Consider the following 5295-nt stretch of genomic DNA (forward strand, 5'->3'; position numbering starts at 1 on the left):
TCCTGCTATCCTCTTGATCATTCTGAACCGTATATGATAGGAAATTATCATAGAAAATCAAAGCCAGCCACTATATAATATAATTCTTTATTCTCTGTATACACAGAATAAAAGTGGATTTACGTGCTGAGGCACCCAAGAGCATACAATGGAAGATTAATAGAGAAACAGGTATTTACTTGACGGTCCTTGTAGATTTGGATTGTCCAAGATCTGTTTCTGGTCGTCAGTTTTTTATTCTTTAAATAAAATTTTTATAATTATAGTTATTAAATCTGGACTCACGGGTTGACTTGGAAAGTTTAGGGTTTAATTTTAATTTAAATAAAAAAATATGAACATACTGAATCTAGTTAATATAGTGGTTGATGTGGTTTTTTATGTTTTAATAAAAAAATAGCTCGTGTTAATATTGACTACGCGAAGGTTGAATTGGAGATTTAATTGTCAAGTTTTTTCCCGATCAAAACTTGAATAAGATTGAAAACTATACAGTTTCTCATGAATCTGAAAAGGGAGATGATAAAAACTCGTTTTCAACAAATTTTGCTAGGGAATGTCTCTATCCACTCGGGATTGATTGCTTGCAGTGCTAGGAGCTGGAGGAACATTTCAGGATTACTGTTGTCCTCTTTTTCTTTCAATTTAAATAGTAGTTACTATTAACATCAACAAAACAACTAAATAATGTGAGATAAATTTAACTATTTATATAAACAATTAAGAAATCTAATATATATTTAATCGTTAGGTTAACAAATTCAAAATGTATCTCGATTGGTGGGTGCACGGGTTGAAATCGAGGTAGAAGTTTGTGCTAGGCGTTGTGACATTTTTTTTAAAAAAAAAGGCCTCATGCGAAAAGAAAAAAAATAATTTGGCCAGGCATGAAGGACTCCCTCGTAATTATATGAGTGTTTCTGGATAAAGTAGGTAGGTTTTGATTTATAATTGTATTTAATTTAATTTTTGTTATTTTACAAAATATAAATCTAGCTTATTTAAAAAGAAATTTGGATCTGAGCAAGTTTGTATTGAGTTGGGCTGAGCTGGGCTAGAATTTTTGAGCTGGACTAGAGTTTTTGTGAATATTATAAATATCCGCTAGTTATATATATTATCTTATTCTTTTACAATCCTAACAAAATACCATGTTGTAATTATTAGAACTATAGAAGATCTCTAAAATATCTATATTAGGGAATATTATCATAATTTTTATGTAAAAAAAAAAATAATCGATAAATATTTTATCAAATAATTAGAGTGCAATATGATACAAAAACAAATTAGTAAAAAATATATTATAAAATATTTATAGATTTATAATTTGATTAAAAAAATAAAAGTTTGGTCTGGATTCTTGAGATTCTTATTTGTTTTTTTTATGATCTCTTGGTTACTAAAAATTGAAATTATGAAACACATCGTCACTTTATCAAATCAAACTTAAAAAATAAAAACTATAATTTATATGAAAATAAAAAATAAATAAAATAAAAGGAAGATTAAGAAAATGAGAAATGATTATAAATATGAAGTTGAGAGAGAAAAAAAATAAAGAAAAAAATATTTATTATAATGAAACATGTTACTTATATTTGGATATATAAGTTGGGTTGAACGGATTTTAAAAATGTCAACTTGCACCCAAAACATAATATTCATTTATTAATATTTTTTTTTTCAATTTGCTATCATCTCCAGTATTATTTGATTTTAATAAATCCAGTAAAGGCAACTTAAATAATAAAAATATTATAAATGGGCCCTCCTAAACCCGCGCGCGCTGAATTGTTGAAGTACCGGATGGGCTTCAAGAAAGAAGGCTCATCCTTAAGAGATTTGAGCCTGGCCCTATATTTAACAACGCTTCCAGTAATGATCCAGCTACAACCAAAACTATTATCGTGTGAAACCAGCAAAAAATACACTCAACAAATAAAACCAAGGAAAATAAATAAATAAATAAATTGTGCGAAAAAATTGCATGAATATTTGGTTACAAAACCGTTATATCAAGTTGAATTACATGACTTTTATTATTTAATATTAAGTTATTCACAAATATGTTTTTGTATTTTTTATTATATAAAAAATAAATCTAAACTAGTAAAATCCATAACTTAAATTAAAAGTTTTGTGAGTTGTCTAACATGTTTATTTTTTATTTCTGGATAACTAAAAAAATTTATATATAATTTAATTAAAAATTTAAGGTAAATTTTTTTTTTATATAATTTAATTAAAAATTTAAGGTAAACAAAGAGTCAAGAGTTGAGATTTTATAGATTTAAATCATTATATCAAGTTAAATGACAATACTAAAAAAAAATTAATACTTAATATTTTAAGTTACGAGTTTTTTTAAGTTGTTGATTTATCTTTTATTAATTTTAATAAATAAATTCAATAAATACAGACAGATGAATATTTTATTTTATGTAATTGAATATCTTGATTTATATTTATTTTTTAATTTTATTAATTTTTTTTTGTTGTTAACAATTTTATTCCTGTTGATTGACATAGTGATTATTAATTTATTTAATGGGATATTTAAATAAATTTTTTAATTTTTTATATGAAAAAATACATGGAAACTATTTATACAGTTAATAATTTTTTAAAAAAATTATGATCGGCGGAGAATCACGGTTAGTAGTCGCTAAATAGCGGATCGTTGACTACTGGGCCCCGCAAGAAAACTTTGAAGAGAAGGCGAAGGCAAGAAAACTTGGAAGAGAAGACGAAGCTAGAAGCGACATCACTGTCCGTGGAGCTGGGGACAATACTAGCGCCAGTAGTAACATTTGTTTTGTTTCCAACAAATCTTTATACAGCTAAAGTAGGAATCTATCTTGAATTATCAAAGCATTTTAAAAGATTTATACATGCAGGAAGCCATTCGGCCCAAATCTAACGACCCGGGCTTTTTTCTGGCAAGATCTCCAGCGAGGCCTGAAAACTATAAAACCAAGATGGCAAAATTTCCTTTTCAACGAACGAATTTTGCTAGTGCATATCTCTATCCGCTGCTGGGCACTGATTTTTTTTTAATTGATGTGAATATTCAGTTTAATTTATATTTTTTTAATTAATTTTATAAATTTTAAAATTAAAAATTATATAAATTCATAATAATTTTAAAATTCACAAGAATTAATAACTTTCAGACAACAAATTTAAAATTTGATTAGTTAAGTTACTTTTCTTAAAATTATTAAAATTACTAAATATTAATTTTTTTATTATTAATATGGATATCCAAAAAATAACTTAACTAATCTTATATATCTTGAAATTAACTATCATATATGTTTTTATAAGGTTTGAACTTGGTAATTTTTAGAAAGGCAATTCAGAATCTCCAACATTAAAACTATACTATACCCCTCATATTTGTGGTGCTCCGGGGACACTGATTACTTGCAGTGCCAGGAGCTGGAGGAACATTACAAAATTACTCACTGTTATCATTAACCAAAACCGGACCAGTTTAATTGTTTATTCCAATAATTAAGAAGATTAATATATATATTTTTAATTATTTGATTAAAGAATTCAAATTGTATCTCGAGTGGCTAGCACGCGGTTCAAAGTCGAGATAGCATGATAATGACACTAATATTTTACGCGTTGTCGAAAAAAGAAAGCCCCGTATAGAAGGAAAAAAAATACTGGTACAGGCATGCAAGCCTCCCCTGTGCCCACACGCATTGTTGTCTTGTAGGATCATGGGATGGGCTTCAAGAAAGAAGGCCCATCATTAAAAAACAACTTAAGAGCGTGCTCTCTATGTATAATAACGTTTTGAAATTGTTTTTTTGTTTTTATATATATATATATATATAAATTAATTTATTTTTATTCTTATATCGATTCTTCTGATATTAAAAAAAAATATTTTTTAAAACATGATCTCAATATATTGCAAAAGTGAGAAATATTAGAAAAAACCTATTATTATAATAATAAACGGAATCTTCCAAGAATGAGCCAGCTCCAGCCAAAACTACTAAACTAGTAGTGTGTGAAACCAGCCAAAATTATCCTTAACAAATAAAACCAAGGAAAAAAAATTGTGCCAGAACACTTGCATGAATTTTTGGTTTTAAAACACCAAGTTTAATGACTTGCCCATGAATTTTTTTAATTGGACATTTGATTTTGATTTTTTACTTTTTTTATCTTTTGATTTTATTATTTTTATTGAATTTTATTATTTGATACTGTAGATTTGTTTTTATATTTTTTTTTATCATTCAATAAAATAAAAAAATAAATTCAACTAAGTTGTAGATTTGTTTTTATATTTTTTATCATCCAATAAAATAAAAAAATAAATTCAACTAAGTGGAATTCATAATTCAAGTTATAAATTTTAAAAATCAACTAGAATGAACCTGATATAATAGTTAAATATTATTATATATAGTTATAATAATTTAATTTAAAATATGAATTAAGCAATAAGTCAAATGGAGAATTCTTAAATTTAAACTGTCATACCATTATTAATGATAATAACAACAAAAACTCCAACACTGTGTATTATATTTTTAATTTCAATCTTTTTTGAGTCCAGTGTTAAATAGCAAACTGTTGATAGCTGAGGCCCGCAAGAAAACTTTGAAGAAAAGACAAAACTCGAAGCAATCTCACTGTCCGTAAAGTTGGGATGTGAATTTTACAGAATCTTTACAATACTAGCAGCAGCAGCAGCATTTGTTTTGTATCCACGTATTATCCAACAAACTTTAACACAGCTTAAGTAGGAATCTTGTATTATCAAAGTATTTTAAAGATTTATACATGCAGGAAGCCAATCGGCCCAAGTCTCGGATGAAATTGATCACATCAAATTGTGGTATCCATGGCCATATTGGGTTAAATAAGTAATGCAAAACCCTACGATAATAGAATCTATGGTTGCGATGGAATTAATTGTGAACTTCAACTTCTTCAAAATGATCAAGATGGTGCCAAGACTCTCATTGGGTGTAACTTTCTTCTTCCTTGATGGAGACGGAGACCCCTACGTGGTTTTTTTTTTTTTTTTCATTAATGTTTTGGGATCTAAATTAATTCCTTTCCTCCCAAGTTTCTTTTTAACTTGAGGAGGAACTGTCCTGATCCTACTTGGAAACTGACATGGGCGCATAAACATACTGTTCTTCTTTGACGCAGCTTCGCTTTCTCCTATTTTAGCCCTGCTTGCTCTTTCCCCTACAACTACAAAACCAATTTTTTTCCCCTTGGAAACAAGAGCCCCCAACCGCTTTCTTCTTTGCC

Source organism: Populus euphratica, unplaced genomic scaffold (genome assembly GCF_000495115.2).
Source record: "Populus euphratica unplaced genomic scaffold, PopEup_1.0 scaffold63.1, whole genome shotgun sequence".
NCBI lineage: Eukaryota > Viridiplantae > Streptophyta > Magnoliopsida > Malpighiales > Salicaceae > Populus > Populus euphratica.